Source organism: Eublepharis macularius, chromosome 5 (genome assembly GCF_028583425.1).
Source record: "Eublepharis macularius isolate TG4126 chromosome 5, MPM_Emac_v1.0, whole genome shotgun sequence".
Taxonomy (NCBI): Eukaryota; Metazoa; Chordata; class Lepidosauria; order Squamata; family Eublepharidae; genus Eublepharis; species Eublepharis macularius.
The window spans coordinates 30,191,876-30,211,294 of NC_072794.1; the positions used below are offsets into that span (position 1 = coordinate 30,191,876).

General features: G+C 43.5%; 1 protein-coding gene across 9 annotated transcripts in view; it reads right to left on the bottom strand.

Annotated features, from left to right (window-relative positions):
• Positions 1–19,086, bottom strand: part of RABGAP1L (RAB GTPase activating protein 1 like) — a 225,614-nt gene extending 206,528 nt beyond the window's left edge. For 4 of the 9 annotated variants that reach the window (XM_054979085.1, XM_054979079.1, XM_054979088.1 and 1 more), the window contains exons 1-2: positions 19,048–19,086; positions 6,142–6,219 (exon numbers count right to left, since the gene is read on the bottom strand). The gene's annotated coding sequence lies outside the window, so the exon portion shown is untranslated. Of the gene's footprint in view, positions 1–6,015; positions 6,072–6,141; positions 6,220–18,652; positions 18,799–19,047 lie in introns of those variants that run through there. The other 5 variants (XM_054979080.1, XM_054979081.1, XM_054979086.1 and 2 more) reach the window with 5 other exon arrangements.
• Between the last annotated feature and the right edge of the window lie 333 nt (positions 19,087–19,419).

Here is a 19,419-nt window from a genome sequence, read left to right on the forward strand (position 1 = left end):
TCTATCCCTTCTGCCTGGGGGTACAGGAACCTGGAGAGAAACCTCGGAACTTGACAGTTCGCAGGAGTGGCAAACAGGTCCATGATCGGTGTCCCGAAACGTTCCGCAATCATATGGAAAACCTCCTTCTTGAGTGCCCACTCTCCTGGGTGGATGGACTGCCTGCTGAGCCAGTCCGCTTGAATGTTGGTCACGCCCCTGATGTGTTCGGCTTGCAGAGAGAGGAGATTGGCTTCCGCCCAGTGTAAGATCTTCATGGCCTCTCTGTGCAGCTTGGGGGACCGAGTGCCCCCCTGATGGTTGATATATGCCTTGGCTGAGACGTTGTCGGTCCGTACCAGAACATCCTTGCCGACGAGGTCTTGGCTGAAGAAAGCGAGAGCAAGGCGAATGGCTCTGACTTCCAGGAGATTGATTGGCAGGACAGTCTCTTCCGGAGACCACGTACCCTGAGCAGGTCGGTTTTCCAGAACTGCCCCCCAGCCGGTGAGACTGGCATCGGTGAATAGTTGCAGCCTGGGAGGATTGAGGAACGACTTCCCCTGCCGCAGGTTGGGTGCTGAGGTCCACCATCTGAGGCTGGACTTGACCTTCAAGGGCACTGTGAGTTGTCGATCGCATCTTAGTGCAATAAGAGATTGGAACGGTCTGAGGAAGGACACGAGTTCCCGTGTGTGCAGACGGCCCCAGTCCAGGGCCTCGCAGTTCGCTACGAGGGTTCCCATCAGCTTGGAGAGCGACATCAGAGAAACGGAGCTGCGGCTCAGCACCAGAGCGGTCATCTCCTTGGTTTTCTGGATCTTCTCCGGTGGTAGGTAAAAACGACCCTTCCTGGTGTCGACCAACATTCCTAGATGAAGCAGTCTTTGAGAAGGCTGAAGAGAACATTTTGATAAGTTGATCAAGAAACCGTGCGCTTGCAGGAAGAGAACAGTGGTCTGTGTGTCGGCCGCCACCTTTTCCCTGGAGCTTGCTCTGAGTAGCAGGTCGTCTAAGTAGGGATGGATATGAATCCCCCTCTCCCGCAGTCGAACGATGGGGTTGATCAGGATCTTGGAAAACAACCTGGGAGCTGTGGCAAGTCCGAATGGGAGGGCTTTGAACTGAAGGTGGAGACCATTCACATGAAACCTCAGGAATCTGCGATGGGCCTGATGAACCGGAATGTGTAAGTATGCCTCTGTGAGGTCTATGGAGGTGAGGAATTCTTTGGGTCGTAGTGACTCCGCGATAGATCTTAGAGTCTCCATGCGAAAGTGCCTCAGCTTTATGAAACGGTTTACGAACTTTAAGTCCAAAATGGCCCTCCAGTCTCCGTTTCTTTTTGGCACGGTGAAGAATAGGGAGTAAACACCGGAGCCTTGCTCTTGACGAGGTACAGGTTCGACTGCTTGGATGTTCAGGAGATGTTGTACCGCGTTTAAGGTGATGGATCTCCTTTGAGGGTTTCGGCGTAGGGGGGATGACAGAAAGCGATCCGGTGGGTGCGACTTGAACTCTATGGAGTAACCCTTTGAGATTACTTCCAGTGTCCAGGCATCCGCCTTTGAGTCCACCCAGGATTGGAGAAAGAACTGTAGTCTTCCCCCCACCGGAAGCGGCCGTGAGTCAGGACTTCTGAGTTTTGGAGTCGAAGTCCTGCCTTTCCCCTCGTTGTTGGTGTTGTCTGTTAGACCTGAAACCGAAGTTAGCTCTCTTGAACGATTGTTTGTTGGCACTCCAGGAGGACCGTTTGGTATCTGGACGTGGTCTCGCCAAGGAATGGTGTGTACGAAAGGACTGGTTATTGAAGGGTCGTTTGTCATACCGTCTCACCGACTTGGGTAAGGCTTTTTTCTTGTCTTTGGTCTCGATGAGAACCTTTTCCAGGGCATCTCCAAACAGTTTATCCCCCTGGAAGGGGTACGCCATCAGGATAAATTTGGATCTGATGTCAGCTGGCCATGCGCGCAACCAGAGAAGCCTTCTAGCCACTGCCGCAGAGGCAATGGCTCTGGACGAGAAGGTGAGAGCATCCAGAGTAGCATCTGCCGTGAAGGTGGTTGCTTTTAAGACTCTACTAGCCCCTTCTAACAGACGCTTTTGATTTTCAGGTAGCAGCTGGATTAACTTGCGCAGCCAGACTACCGCCGCCCGGGACACGATGGACGCGGTGGAAGATGCTCTAATCGCCATGGCTGCTGCTTCATGCGCTCTCTTGAGTGCCGCTTCCGCCTTCCTATCCAGATTGTCTCTGACTGAGCCTTGGCCATCTTCCGACAACAGCCCAGGTGACTGAAGCGCCGCCACCGGGGCATCAATTCGAGGAACCTGTAAAAGCTCAGATGCATAAGAAGGTAATGCATACAGTTTTTTAAGAGCGCTTGAGCATTGTTTGCTAGAGGCAGGGGAGACCCATTCTGCTTTTAATTGTCTTTCAAAATATTCCGGAAAAGGGAAGACCTTCTCCTGGGTATCACCCCTTGGGAAAAATTCTTTACACCCTCTGGGTCTTGAAGAACCCCTACTGGTACCACTAGATGCCTCTTCCCCTCCTTGTTTCTCCTGAAGCTCTAGGGCAGCCAGAGCCTTACTCAGAAGGTATGGATAGTCCTCTGATTTAAACAGCCTGTTTGACTGGTCAGGCATAATGACTTCTTCCTCCTCCTCTTCTTCTGAAAGGAACTCCCTTTCTTCACCCTCCTCGCTATCAGAGTAGGCTCCCCCCCCTACAACAATATCCCCATCTCTGGCCGGGATTGGGTGTGCTTTTTGGGCTGCCTTGGTAGGCCACTGGCAGGATGTACGCCGCACTTTACTGGGGGGGGAAGGAGGCAGGGAGGAAGACTGGCTTGTTGCCTCGGGAGGGGGCTGGCACCAATGAAAAATCTCTTCCCGCATGGTCTGTAGGAAGGACATGAACTCGCCTCTCAGGAGGGAACCGAGGTCGCCCTGTACATTACCCGTCCCATGGGCTCCGGTGCCGATCGACTGCGGAGGCCACGTCACTGTAGAAGGGCCTGCAGGGCACTCTCCCGGCTGGAGGTTGGCGACCGCGGCACTGGGAGCCGCGCGGGAATCGGCGCGGGCGCCATCTTGGTTTCCCGCCAAAACCGCGGCTGCATCTAACGGGCTGCTGGTGGCCTGCTCGACTGGCCCTGATGCCTGGGAGTCCTTCTGCTTGCGTCGCGATTTTTTTTGAAGAAGTACGCGGCTTTGCAGCCGGAAAGGTGCCGGGATGCCGTTCAAGCCTGGGCGGCAAGACGGTACCGGGTACAGCAGCCGATTCTGCCGCCGATGCGGCCGTTGGTGAGCTTCCCTCCTCACCCTCCATAAAGCTATCTTCGGAGTCCCTGGACTCCATCGTCTTGATAGACTTGGGCCCAGAGAAAAAAAAGAGTTGAAGAGGGGGGGGGAGGGATAGAGATAAGAAAGGTAGAGTAGAGAAGAATAAGAGAGGAAGAGGGAAGGAAAAAAACTAGAGCTAGGACAAAGAAGACAAAAAAGACAGGACTGTGGGCTGACAGAGAAAACTGTAGCCACAACTGCTCTCCCTGGAGGCAGGAAAGAACTGGAACAAGGGGGCGTTCCTAGGCTCCAAGAGGAAGAGGAAGAGCTATTTTTTTGACTTCCTGCCTCCCTGATTGGGCAAAAGGAAACAACCCAAGATGTCCTCCGCCTCAGAGGGAGAAAGAACCATTTATACGACTCTTGACATACTAGATCAAAATCGAATTAATAAAATACTATAAGCATGCAGGTAAGAGTTATGTGGTCTCTCTGTCAGCATTCTCTCACACACAAATTATAATGCAACATTAACAGTGCAATCCTATGCAGAGTTACTCAAGTCTAAGCCCATTGAAGTCAATGGTCTTAGACTGGAGTAACTCTCCATAGGATTGCACTGTAAGTGTCAGGTACAAAAGGGGAGGAGTACATGCAAGTCAGTGAGTTGCTGATTTGAAAGAAGACTCCAAACACGTATTATTCCATGATCTCCTAGTGTACCTGAACTGCTGCCAACAAAACATTGCCAAAAAAATTTATCTTTTGAAAGACAAGATGTTTATTTTGCTATCTTATGATACGCAGGCCTGATTAATGTCTTTCTGAATGGATAAGGAAAAACACCTTAGAGGTACTATAAATTAAAATGACATGTTGACAAAACAGCTTCAAAGCAACAACATCTCAAGGCCCATCCAATTTCGACAGGCTGTAACTTTTTCTTATATAGCATCAAAGGGGGAAAAAATCTGTTTGAAATAATAAAACGTAGTTTTATAAATGACAGAAAAAGATGTCTAAAATAAGACAGTGTTGCTGTTATCTGATATATTTCAGGCCATACTAAATTATAGGACAGGCAAGGATATGGCACGCCTAGTTTACTTAAAATTATAATTACTGCAAACTCATCTGTTGCTGAAAGGACACGTCATATGTCACCCATCCAATGTAATGACATCATGCCACATAATTTGAGCCCTGCAGCATCTTAAAGACCAACAAATTTTTCCCAGGGTATAAGCATTTGTGAGTCAAATATCATCAGATATCCAGATGCCACATAAGCAGCTGTGACTACAAAATTAAGACTTTAACTAGCCCAGCTCCTTTCAGTTGCATATTCTATTTCATACAACAGGACATAGCTACACAATCAATACATATTAACTCTTAAATATGGCATAGACTTCAGATTTCTCCCTGAAAGACTTAAGTATGGATTTCAATGTAACTCCAACTTTATTAATTTTAAACATATTCCACAGATACAGGGAGGAAAAATTATTTGCTCTATCACTCTCCAGCATTTAGCCATTTATTCTTTTATTCTAAACCATCAATATTTTTGTTTCTTTACAGAATGGGCCCAACCCATTGCCAAACCAAGCATTACCTATGTTTGTATTTCTAGTAATGTAAGCCCAGTATACTCCGGTTTTTTCCTAACATTATCAACCTCAAGAAAAGAGATTTTTAAATAATAATACAATATAGTCCAAATACAAGAAACTGTGTATTTAAATGTTCTTTGCAAAATACACTTAAGTTGATTCACAACATTAAAAACTATCAAAAACGCAAAATAAAATAATTAAAGGTAGTTCAATGCTGAAATATTCCAATAAAAGCAGGAAGGCAGTTTTTAAAAACTATTAAATCAGTAAGAACAGCAGTAGAAACCAGCAAAGGCAAAGTATTAAAACCCAAATTAAGTTTTAGATTAAGTTGTATTAGGTTAACACAGGCTAAGGCAAGCTGCTGTGGGAAGGGTCCTCTGCAGTTAAGGCACTACCAGTCTTCACTACCCTTACCTCCAACGGTGAGGGCAAATGGAGCAGGATATCCAATGACTATCATAGCTGCAGGGTAGGCATATATGGGAGAAGGCCACCCTTCAAGTATCTTGGCCCAACAGGATTTAAGACTTTAAAGATAAGAACTAGCAGTTTGAATTGTGTCGGGAAACAAACTGCAGCCAATGTAGCTCTTTTAGACATTTACCCAGGAGGCATGTGCATCAAAATTTTAATTATGTTCAGCTTCTTTTGCTCTTCAGCTCTCATCATTACTTGTTTGTTTTGTTCAGTCTATTCTTTGTTTCCATTAGTTTAAATGAGAAACAATTTCTGATTAACTTTTTGTTCTTATACCCAAATGAGATGAAATGATTAAGGATCACATGTGCCAGATTTCAGGCAAACAGGACAACAGGCAATTAAAACCCAACCACAGGAATGGTATCATATATTTATGCTTTGCCACCTTCTAGTAAAATGAAAGGACTACAATAAGCTAATAAAACAGATACAGATGAACTGATTTCACCAGTTATAAGCATTATAGCATACATCACCATTTAAATTTAGATTTTAAAGAAGATTTTTACACCATCTCATGTAATGAACTTTCACAGGACAGAATACTAAATTTGTCAGAAGTAAAAATGTGATAAAAGTTCATTGCAAATATGAAATAGAATCTAATAAAAGCTAGAAACGAACAAAGACTTCAGACACTTTATACCTGCAGTGAATTTATGAGGCAGCTGACAAATTCTGCGCTTCTGCACTTAAAAGAATCAGGTAGCAAGTGACATAGAAGACCTCTGCCTAAGACCCAAGAGAACTGCTGGCAGTCGTAGATATATACCTGGCTAGATGGGCCAATTGTCCAACTTGATAAATGGCAACTTCTTGTGGTATGCAGTATTATCCTGATCTAGGCCTCCTGGCATAAAAAATGAGATTGTGCATAAATTAACTCAATGTAAGTATCAAGTAAAAGTTTTCACATTAAATGAGGGCCCTAGAGCACAATCCCTCATCTAAATAAGACTTTTTTCTATTTCTGCTATATTTTATTCTACTTATGCCCTGCTTTGGAATTAATATTGGCTCTCCAAGTGGCTTAAACAAATTAGAATCCTTCACAAAACTACTATTATCACATCAGCTGCCTTAAGTAGGTCTCTGGAGAGGGAGCATATAACTTTTCTAAATAAATAATGTGTATGCACACACAAATTAAAATGAATCTATATACAGTGCTCTATTATTTTAGTAGTTTTCCCTTGAAAGAAGAAAAATCAAAACAAAAAGATATTCTGTTTAACCTGGCATAGGTAAGGGGAAGAGATTTTATGGTACATTATATCTAGGATATATTGTAACACACATTCTGATTTTATTTCATAGGTACTGAATATGGAGCCCAAGTAGTATGATGGGTGGATACATCTGCAGAAGTGGGCTCTCACACCTTAAGGATTATATACATTTTGTAACAATTTACAGAACTCTACAAAGCATCATTAGGCTATACATACTATCTGAACTTTTTGTTAATACCTTTTCGGGGCTCTCCTAAGTCGTGATGGAGAAATTGTTGGAAACAGTGCAACTTTATACATGATTACTGGCACCTTTTAAAAAAAATAAAAAGCTCTGCATATTGTGCTACATAGCTATACTATTCAAATAATAGTTATTTGCTTTTGTGGCAGCTATAGAAGAAAAATTTAGCAAGAGTGCAGAGAAACTAGGTTGCCAGCCCCCCTTACCTCAAAAGCGGAGGATGAGGGAGTTGCTAGCAGCTGTGGGGGCCCAAGCTACATCCCTTGTGTACACTCCTGAGGTCCCAATGATGTCACTTCCAGATGAAAAGCAGAAGCAAGATGGTCTCAGCAGTAACAAAATTGGCCCCAAACATAGCACTTCTCCTATGTTTAGGGTTAATTTGGCCTCTCTGAGATCCTGTTGCTTCTGGTTTTCAACCAGAAGTGACGTCATCAGAACCTCTGGAGCATGCGCCATTTCACCATGTGCTCCAGTGGCTCCTGGCCTGCCTCCCCAGTCCTCCCTCCTCCCGCTGGCCAACTGAGCTGTGCCAGGGGGAAGAAAAGTGGAGGCAGGAAATTCTCCTGCCCCCACCAGAGGACTGGCACCCCTAAGAGGAACAACAGCTTTTGAAGAAGAACTCTGCATCGTTTGTTTCACTTTTTTGCAGAAAGCTGTTGATACATGTTGGGAAATACAGACTGCCATGTGTACAATAACGTTCATGAACACATGATGCCACACTGCTGTGTTAGCTATACAGTCTTTTAGTTCTTCACCACCATTACCTCCATTGGTACTATGACATCACAGTATAGTAAAACTACAGTAGGTCTTCCTGTTTCATAAAAACAGAAAAAAACAGCTCTGGATCTGGCTAATTCCAGATCAAACGGATTCCACTGTATTTTAAGAATTTTTACATAGATTCCTATGCTCGAAACATGTTTAAGACACTTGAGATGGCTCAAAGCAGTCACAAAATGATGAACTGAAACATAAAACCATCCATAGGACATAATAAAAGAGCACATGATGCCATCACACAGCCAATCAGTCAATTAAAATGCTTTCCAGAAGGCCAAATATGGCATCAACCTCACTTTCTAGAACAGGGAAGTCCATAACCAATGGAGAGCAGTGAAAAGGCCTTCCATGAGCGATCATCAATATTACCTTAGATAAGGCAGGTTCCCACAGGAAAGTCCCACTTACTGATCTTAGGGCTTGCATATGTTGATATGGGAAGAGGTGGTCTTTAAGGTACAGTGGGCCCAAATCATATGGCATTATGAGCTCAGAAACAAATTGGTAGGCATCACAGCTGTAACAGAACAGGTTTCGTATGTTCATTGTGAGTCCCAATAAGAACCCTAGCTACTGTATTTTGCACTTGCTGAAGCTTCTGAACTGTTTTTAACTCATGTTGCAATAGTCTCATCTGGGTTTTATCAAGACACATACAATGATGGTTAGACTGGTCTTCTGCACAAACAGCCAAGCCAGTCTAAGCTGGAAAACATCTTCACCCATCTGCCTCTCCAAAGGACAGTTAAGCATCAAAGAGCCCTCAAATCTTCTACCTGCTCCTTCAGGGGGAGAATGAGTGCTATCCAAAACAGGTTATACAACTGTTGCCATTATCAAAACTGGATTAAATATAAATTTATTAATGTAATTTATTAATTTATCAAGTCCCTCACAGCCTCCAAACATGGCCTTTCTCTGTCTCCCTGGATTCAGATGAAAAGAGACATCTATCACCCGCATATTTGCCTCACTTTGCCCCAAATCTCCACATGATTTCTCCAAGCTGTTCCATGTAGATGTTACCTTGAGGGAGCCCACGGACCAACGGCTTAAACATGGCTGACAGCAACACCTTCTGGGCCCAACCTCCAAACAACAAATCAAAATCAATGTAGTTCGGTACTAGCCAAGCCTGGAAGATATCCTGGCTGATGGTACTGAAAGCTACTGAGAGGTCCAGGAGAAACAGAAAGGACATACTCCCTCATCAGTACTGTACCATAATCAAGTAAAGGGTCCAAATAATCAGTTTCATACAAGAAAGCTTGGTCCTGTTTAGCCACAACTGTCTTCAACGCTTTGCTCAGAAATGGCAGATTGCACAGGCCATCAGTTGTCCAAATCAGTTAAATTTAGAGATGACTTCTTTAATAATGGTCTGCTTCTTAAGGCCAAAAACAGCAGATCATCAGAAAGAACAGTTTATAACAGGAAACAGCCACTGAACCAAGCCTTCCCCTTTACAGATTTTTGAAATCCTGAAAAGCACGCATGAAAGGAACAGGTGACAGACTTCCGTTTCCCCAGTATCTTATCCACATCTTTAAGTTGCAACATTTTAAAGGTGTCCATATAAGCATGACAGATGGAGCCACATGGGCATTCATCATGACTGAAGCTCATGTAGCATGGGGAAAACGGGAAACACCCTGCTAGGTGGCTAGCAGCAGCTGCATAGAACTTTGCTCTCCTACTGCTGCACAGGTATTTCAGGCATGGCTGTGCCAAAAGACTCTCGTCTTTTGGCTTTCAGCCTGAGTGTTGGAGCTTTACGTTAGCAGGAAGTTTAATGGTGGGGACCTGCCCCGTAGAGCCTCCTCTCCCTCTTTTCTCTTGTTTTATAATATTTTCTCTTTGGTATTGTAAGCTACCTTGGGTCCCAACTGGGGGGAAAGCGAGATACAAATAATAAAATAAATAAACATGGAGTACAAGCCAAGCCAAACAGGATCAATTTCACTCATGAAAGGCTTTACAAACTGGTTAAAATGACTTTAGAAGGATCCATTAATTCCTTCTGCAAGCACAAATGTAAAAAATCATCTCAATTATTCTAAAGATCGTCATTGAACAGCACTGCAAAACTGCAATGGCAGCTAAGTGTTGTTTCTCAGCCACCTCTAAATAAGCTCCAAAATGGGCTCTTCGGTCCACTACAGCAAAAAGCTTCCTCCAACATCACTATACTCATTGTCCTTGTGGTTTCGTCGCTCCTACTTTTGTATGCCCCGGAGATGAATGAGAAGTGGCATATGGAAGAGGGGGTTTAGGATCAATCATATTTCTGCTCAAGAGGTTTCTTAATTCCAGAGGCTGACTCTTCAATATTATTGGCAGTCATGTATCATTATCAAGGTCCCCAGAGCAGTCACCATTTACCAGAACTGAACTATTTTAATAGGCTCCTCACCACTGCAGGGACAATGAGCTTCCAAAAACTTACCATGTAATTATAACATTTAATTTTAAGAACAAAAACTAATTTTAATTATCAGCTGCTTCTAACTATAGACATAAATTAGAATCATAGAATTTGAAGGGACCTCCAAGATCATCTAATCCAACCGCCTGCACAATGCAGGAAATTCACAACTATCTCCCCTTCCCCCCCACACACACACCAGTGACCCTTGCCCAGAAGATAGCAAAATCCTGGATAGGATCCCTACCCAAAATGGCCTGTGCAAAACTGCTTCCTGACCCCAGGGTGGAGACTGGCATTACCCTGGGCATGTAAGAAGGGGACACAAGAACCAAGCACAGCCCTCCCTCTCATGAATTGCCTACGGTCACAGAATCAGCATTACTGTCAGATGGCCATCTAGCCTCTGCTTAAAAACCGCCAAAGGAGGAGAGCCCACCACCTCCCGAGGAAGCCTGTCCCACTGAGGGACTGATCTTACTGTCAGGAAGTTCTTCCTAATGTTTAGCCAAAAACTCTTTTGATTCAATTTCAACCTGTTAATTCTGGTCCGACCTTCTGAGGCAACAGAAAACAACTCTGTGCCATCCTCTATATGACAGCCCAAGTACTTGAAGATATCACCTCTCAGTCGTCTCCTTTCCAGGCTAAATATACCAAGCTCCCTCAACCTTTCCTCATAGGATGGTCTCCAGACTTCTCATCATCTTTGCTGCCCTCCTCTCGACTCATTCCAGCTTGTCTATATCCTTCTTAAGTTGTGGTGCCCAAAACTGAACACAGTACTCTAGGTGAGGTCTAACTAGAGCAGAGCAGAGTGATACCATCACTTCACGGGATCTAGACACTATACTTCTGTTGATACAGCCTAAAATCGCATTTGCCTTTTTAGCTACCACATTGCACTCTGACTCATGTTCAGTGCATGGTCTACTAAGATCCCCTAGATCCTTTTTGCACATACTACTGCCAAGACAAGTCTCCCCCATCCTATAATTATGCATTTGATTTTTCCTACCTAAATTAGCAGTCTATTTTGAAACAGTTCAATTTTTTAAAATGTAACAGACTATTATAACTTTTAAACGTGTTCTATCTACTAAGAGACCATTCTTCCACTGAAGAATCTTTCTAACCAAAGATGAAAGAATTTTCCAATGGAAGCTTTCCAACTGAATATGCCTCTCTCTACGGAAGGAAACCACTGGATCTAACCCAATGTTAGGTAAAGTTTCTATAAATGTGAATGATTCATAAAGAGTTCTTCTCTTTGGCTTTCATCTTGGAACACACATATCAGTCTATAGTTAAAAATGCTTTTTAAAATACAGAATTAAAACCAAAATAAATCAAAGTAAAACAACTATTAAAAATTAAGTCTGCTTGGAGATGACTGCAGTTACAGCAGATAACCAACAGGAAAAATTTTACCATTGGTTAATTTGTTGATGTTGTAAGCTGTTTTGAAGTCTTAGAAGGTGAACATCCAAGCAAAATCTACATTTCAGTAAAACAGGAAAAAAATAAAGCGCAGAAAATAAATGATGCAAGATTAGCTGACTAAAAATTTTAGCCAAGGGATAAGAGGGTTCATCAATGCGATATAGATTACATTCTAAAGTCCAGAATTCTTGGCCACAAGGAGTTGATTTTTGACCTGCAGTTCACCAAATGGCATGAAAGCAATCCAGCAATCTCCCTCCCTAGTTAAAAATCAAAGACAGTTCAAAGTCTCCAATGGCATGTGCACAGAGAAGTACAGTACAAAAAGAGGCAAGTGAGATCAAGATCCAACCTTCTTTCTCATTAAAGACATAGAAGTGGATTACGCATTCCAGGACCTACAGTGTAGATTAGGCTCATGATAGCCTCTGGTGATCTTCGGAAGCCTTGCTTCAGGTGCCCCTGCTATATGAGGCCATATGGGTGGCAACCCAAAAAAGGGCCTTCTTGTCTTTGGTGACAAGAGTTCAGAAGTGCCTCCCCAGGAAAACTTGCCTGTGTCCCTCTGCCATTGTTTTCAACCACCAGGTGAAGTCTTTTTTTGTTTGGCATATGCTCACTGAACTCTTATTGGCCCTCCGCCTTGGTTGTGTGTGTTTGTTTATATGTTGATATGTTTTACAGTATTTATATATGTATTTTATATGTAATTTTAATATTTTAATTATCTGTTTGCCACCTTGGAGCCCCTATGTTGGATGGAAGGGCAACATATAAATATTTTAAATAAATAAAACAATTTTATTTTCAATGATGTCACTGACAAGTCATATCAAACTGCTTTGAAACTTCCCTCAGTTTGAACAGCACTTTACCATACAGAGTTCGCATAATATTTAACCTGGTGCTTTTTAGCATCTAAGAACAAGTAGGGCTGCCTCTGATCAATTTAAAAGGTTATAAATGCCCAGAGCAGAAGAAACTGTAGTCTAATGTTCCTCTATCCAGTTCTCAAACTTTATTCCATTTTAAATCGAATCCTACCGTTCCTCACTCTCCTTTTCCTGCTACTCGTATTGCCCCATTTCTTTGTTTCTATCTTTTCCTGCTCCCTTTATCTTATTTCTCTGTTTCCCTCCGATTTCATTATCTTTCAAAGTGTGGTTCTATTTTCCCCCATTTCTCCTTGTTTTCAGCTCTTGTAAAATCTTTTAAATGTTGAAAAATTAGGTCAGTGTTTCCTGAAGGCCAAGAAACCAAAGAAAACATCATGCAGGGCAACGAGTGTTCTAAATAGGACAACTGTGTCCCACATAAAGTTGCCTTCCATTTCAAAGTCTAAGTATTACAATCATATTGGTTTGTTCCATAGGGCAGATTCCTTTGATCTCTACCTGCATACATTTGGATTACTGGTGCATAATCACAATGGATCCCTGAAACATCACCCTGCATATACTCAGCTCGGGCTCAGCTCAGACTATTTCTTATTACAGCTCTTTACCAGCAACTTTTCAAGAAATAATAACAACATTTGATTTATATACCACCCTTCAGGACAACTTAATACCCACACAGAGCGGTTTACAAAGTGTGTTACTATTATCCCCACAACAAAACACATTGTGAGGTGGGTGGGGCTGAGAGAGCTCCTAGAAGCTGTGACTGACCCAAGGTCACCCAGCTGGCTTCAAGTGGAGGAGTGGGGAATCAAACCCGGCTCTCCAGATTAGAGTATACTAGATGTTCCCTACTCCCAGAACAACATAGCCCACAATCAAGGCCTACTGCACAACCACCAGCAGCTATGACCAGTGAGTTTCTACTTCCAGTCTTTCTTCTGTGGGTCTGCAACCTCTCTCACTCCAACAGGACTTATGCATCCTTGCAAGCCAACTAATGAACAGTTATGTGGAAAGCTGAATTCACGTATATTATGGGACTGGAAAAGTGACTGGAAACAGCTGCACCTGTCACGTTGCTGTTTACTGTGCAAGTGCCAGAGCCCTACTAGGTTAGGAAGGCAGGCAACTGCTTTCAGTCATTTTGCTTTTTGATATCCCTCCATCATTAACACCACTCAGTAAAAACAAACATGGTTTCAGCTCTTCTATCTGTGTTATAAGGGAAACACACACACAGCCACCTCAGTTGCCATCAAGAGAGGATTCCCACTGGGAAGGAAACCCAGAAGTTCCCTTCTCAGGATCAGAGGTTGCATCTTACTACCTGCTGGCCCCCTGAGCTTCAACAAACAAGCTCCTAGCACCTCACACTCCCCATGGATACGGGTGGTGTTGTGAACCACAGCTGGACTGCATAAAGTGGGAGATTTTAGTTACTCTTGGTTAATTTTTAATCAAAGGAGGCTTTTAAAAATGGATAACAAAGTCTGCAAGGGCAATATGCAACAGGCCAATTCAACCTGAGGAAGACATGGTTGAATGGGGAAAAGGGATCTGGGCAAAATCACAGGCATCTTGAATCAAGCAACAGCCACAGAAAACAGTTATTGGTCCATACCATTTCCTCCTATTAGCTCTAGCATTATTCTCTCAGGTATGCCTGTGAGTAGGACTTCTCCCAGTGTTTTCTACAGGTTGGCTACATCCAGGGTTTGAACTTGGAACTTTATGTTTTTCTGCATGGACTTGTAAATGGCCCAATCCTGGCATATGGATCTGCAACCTGAGGGAATAAGAATGCCCTCTAAGCCTTTCTGATGTCTGCTGCTGTGGCTATGCAGTTACTACATTAGTTGTAGACTTCCTTCCACCACCATGACTGATGCTGGACAGTCAGCCAAAAAGTAACTTTTCTTAATGCCACACTTCCTCCAACAGGAACCTTATCTCCTGTAGATCAAGATGTGTAGCCACGTTAGTCTGTTTGTAGCAGTAGAAAAGAGCAAGAGTTTAGTAGCACCTAAAAGACTAATAAAATTTGTGGTAGAGTATGAGCTTTTGTGAGAGACAGCTCACTTCTTATCTCCTGTTCTGCATCTTAGTGCTTTATCACAATGAGCTACTTGGGAGGCTACTTGGTTTGATCCTGATCACGACTGTGGTTTATTCTGTTTCTTGTCTTGGCATTTCCCTTCTCTTGTGGAATTCCCCCCCACACACACACACACACCCACACACAGACTGGAATAGTTCCCCCATCCACAAATGAAATGTAAATCCTTCTCCTGGGTTCTCTGTGCCTGCCTTCCTCAAAATAAGCTGCAAAGCGCATTGGGATATATGCTCTTCCTTCCCTGTCAAAAGAGCTGTTAATCACAAATGTGGGGGAAGGGGGATTTTAAATCACCATCTGCCAGAATTCCTAGAGTGTACTATTACTATGCCTGTGATGGCTGCACCACAGTGATTTAAACTGTAAGAGTGTTCTGATAAGTTTGTGTCTGTCTGACAGAATGGTAAGGCAATATCATAGAGGCTTCCTGCAGCTGACATGTTCGGCTTGACTCCTTCCAAACAGGAGCAGTGCCAGCATACCACACTGAGACTGGTGGGTATCCGAAGGTGTCAGCATACTGTTGTCAACAATGCATGCCAACATTACTGCATCATCTATACTTTACAGCAGTATCATTTTGTTTTCAGCTTTTCTTCTGGGAGCACATACAGTATGCCAACATCAACACCAGGACACCATAACCACAGGATGGATGTGCCCTGCCAGTAAAATAAACTAAAGTCAGGTTCATGACAACATCATGATCAAAAATCAGCATCATTTAACTTAAAAAACCCTAGATTTGAATATATTGGGATTCTTTCATTTCCCCCCACTGAAACTAATCTGCATCTAGCTGTTAGAGTTTGGAATGGGGGGGGGGAAGCAGCTGTCCCCAAACACTGAGTTATTAGAAACAAGTGAAGTGGTGGAATGTTCAGAAGATGGTTTAGGGGGACAACTGAACTCACACATGGCTCTCGAAACAGCCCAAAGAAGGTATGAGACACAGGAAGCTTGGGGGAGGGAGGACGAGTATCTAGAAACAAAAGTACACATCACAGAAACTATTCTGAAAGGCACGCTGCTATAGATCAGAAAGATTAACACAAAACTTGCACTTCACAATTGGTCATACAGCATATTGCTAACTCCTTTTAAACACGATAACTTAAAAAAAAAAGTTATCTTTCTGCTCCGAGGGGCAGTCAAGATTGCTTTTATATATTGAAGCTAAAACAATGGGCTGGATCCTATGAAGCTGTTTCATTAATGCCAGTCTTCCTTCACTGCAACATGCCTCTGCTGCCAGAGAACAGATCTGCTTCTAGCATAATAGATTAATAGTAACCAACCCAGTATATTAAAAAAATATATATGGGTAGGTAAAGGTGAATTCACTCTGTATTTTTAAATCCCCTTCTAATAAATGTTTCTGCATGTAACTGTTATAATAAAAAATCCTCAAATTGCAATACAATCTATATCAATAGCATCAACGAAGACTCCAGCCCATAAAAACTGCAGCACCAGGAATGTAAGAAAAATACCCGTAAACTTTAATATAAAAGACTCCTTTAAAAAAGGACAGATTGGAGCCTAAATAAATAAAAAGATGACAAGCAGAGTACCATATAAGCCTCCAGTAGGAAATGCCATAATCAGTGCACAATCTCAGAGAAGAACTGTCTCAAGTGTGCATTCACCTAACTTCTGTTGGCAAAGGCACCCAGATGGGAGTCTCTGATCTGCATGGATGGGGCAGATTCACAGAAGTTATGCAAATACCAATCCCTAGATTTGTTGGAGATTTAAAGATCACTACTGAACAATGTTAAGAGTTTGTCACTGACCAATTCCTAGACATTATCAAAAAGACCTCCAAATACCTGCTCTTCATTCAGCTGGACAGATCTCTCTCCCATAACAGCATCCATATAAAACCAAATACCCTGTGACAGAAAGCCAAAAGAACAAGGGAAGACACACCATCAAGCATCTGCTCCTGCCTCAAGAGTGATACTTATACCATCTCCTATGTTCAGAGGAAAGAGGGAGAGATAGAGGGGGATTGTTTGACAAGAGTGTGGAGGAGCGTTCCTGAGTTTAGTACTTTTAACATTTCATTTTTTAAATCTCTTCTCCACTCACCCCACTGGCTGCTTTTATTTTTTACACTGAAAGGCGTTTTTATTTATTTAGAGTAAGGCAGTTGCATCTTATGAATGTTGCAAGTCCCTCTGGTTAAGAAGTGGGATGCAAAGACAAATGGGTAGGTAGAGGTGAATTCACTCTATATTTTTAAATCCCTTTCTAATAAATGTTTCTGCGTGTAACTGATATAATAAAAAGATCCTCATATTGCAATAAAATGGTCACCTGAAATTCAAACATTGTACTCAGCAGATTATCATTACATGGTCTATGGAGCAATCTTACACCGAGGCAGACCCACTAATCCGACATCCCTACACTAATTTAGTGTGAAAAAAATCAATTAACCACTCTGTTACAACAGTTTACAGTTGGTTTACTCATACTTGTAAACAAACTCTCAAATCATTCCTTGGGAATGCCTATGAATGACAGAGGGAGGAAATTGGACATATAGGCCCGCCTAATCATAAGATGGCATACATAGATTTGCACCCTAATACTAAACCTGTTTACTCCTACTGAAGTCAGTGGGACTACTTCCTGATATCTGCGCTTAGAACTGAAGTTTTAATCTCAGGGGAAGTCCTGCTGAAATCATTGTGCAAAGTATGTCTTTCTGCAGAATCAAGGCGTCTTGTGGCCATACGAGCTTCAAGTATATTAAATATGGGCTGCCTGTCTTATGGTTGATCATAATGGGAACTTCCTTGAGATGGTTAGAAATATAACATTAATTTTTTAAAAAAACATATTTTGACATTGCCTCAACAGAACAGAAAGTGTTCTGCAGAAGTCTGGACAAAAAAAAAAGATCCACACAGCAATTTGTTCAATCTAAAAGGCATTCTCGATCTAGTCAATTTAGAAAGCATTCTCATATACTGTTAGCTTCCACAAAAAGCAGGCCATTCTGGAAACACTGGTCAGTAAAGAACACAAATGCAAGTACTTTGCTGTCTTTCTTAAACTTTTTAAGGTTTAAGTGCATGTAAAAACTTGCCACACAGCAACTCAACAACTCTTGCACATGCCGTTGATTCTCAGTTATTTTATAGGGCTTCTCTGCCTACAGAGAAAGAACTCAACATGGCCAATTCAACAAAAATAGCAACTGTGTGTCAGCAGGGTTTTTCCACTAAACCTCAGCCATTATACAGGAGGGGTGAAAGTAACATACTTTTTAACATTACTAGGGGCAGGGGCTAAAAGCAGAAAATGGCAGGTACCACTTCACGTGTTTACTTCCACACCTTACTACAAGAGGCTACATTATAAACCAAATCAGCATCTTGCCAATGTTCACAAGAAAAGGAAGCCTTGCCATCAAGTTCCCTCTGCCCACACCTATGTATCGGCAAGTTCTATCATCATACCAGCTCTCCCCCCGTCTAAGAACAGCATATTCCCAAGTGCAGTTTGGGACCCCAGCCAAATAGACTGCGTGCCAAGCGAGCATCACCAGCTGCCAGGCTCCAATCCCAGCCTGGCCAAAAAGAAAAGCAAACATTAGCATTCCCGTTCTCGTTTTCTTTTTAACGCTTTGAATGGACGCAGAGCAGAAAATCACAATAATGAACCAAAATATGCAAATCGTTGGGCACCCACCCCCCTTCCATCACTGTAAACAGTGGCTCCAGTCCCTAGGAAACTAGGAGCGGGGAACCACAGGAATTATATCAAGTCCAAATGCATCTGATGACGTGAATTCTGACTCACGAACGCCTATGCTGGAATAAATTTTGTTAGTATCTAAAATAATACTGGGAAACAAAAGTCGAAAAGTTGCTGTTGTTGCCCCTCACCCCCGTACGTAAACGCACCGTCCACAGCTTGCCCAGTCAGCTTCATTCCAGTTATGTGGCAAAGAGTGCGGGGAAGGAATGAACAAAATTCAAGGCATACAGACCCTCCCCCCGCAAAAAATCTGCAGGTCGCTCGAAACCCCAAACAGTTTACAGGTAACCATTCAGCCAGGCGAGCGTCCAACCCATCGCCCTTCTTCCCAGCACAGCATCCCCTGTGACGGGGCTACCTTGCCTCACAGGACAACGCCCCCCGGCGGAGGAGCAAACCTCGAAGGAGAACCTGCGAGGTCCCCCCGCCCCGCTTCGCGCCAGCAGTGCCTCACTCCCTCCTCGGGGTTGTTGTGGTGGCTGCTGCTGCGGCTGCTGCTGAGCGGGCCCGCCCGCCTGTTCCTCCCTAGCGGCGAGGAGGACTAGGAAAGGGGAGGGGGAGAGAGCGAGAACAGCCACGAGCGGAAGGCCGCGCAGGCGCAAGAGCAACTTTGAAAAGGGCGCGTCCGACATTCCTACGGCGAAAATGACTGGGGTGGGGGAGCGGCTGTGGTGGGAGCCGGAGGAAAGTTAAGCGGGAGGAGAACGGGAGAAAACTGAGGCGTGCTCTCGTTGGCTGATCCCAGTTTCTCACCCTCGGTCCACCCAGGGCCGCCATTCGCAGGCTCCACCCCCGAGACTGCGGGACGAATGAGGACAGAGTCGCGCCCGTTTGTGTTCCTGCCTCGCTCCCTCCCTTCGCCACGCGTCCTCGGGATAGGCGGCGGGCCGGATACTTTCGCGATCGCTCGCAAGCTTGTGCGCAAATGGGGCTTATTTGTTAGAGAAAGTACTTTTCCAAAAAAAAGTGCGGTCGTTTGTGAGTGTAGTTCGTGGGGTGGTTTCTCTTGCCTTGTCATCAGGGACCTGTTCGAGGCGGCTCACATAAATTACAATAAAATAAAGTTGTTAACGTTATATACACACCCCAGGATTAAGCACCCTCCAGGCTAGAAAAATAAAAAGA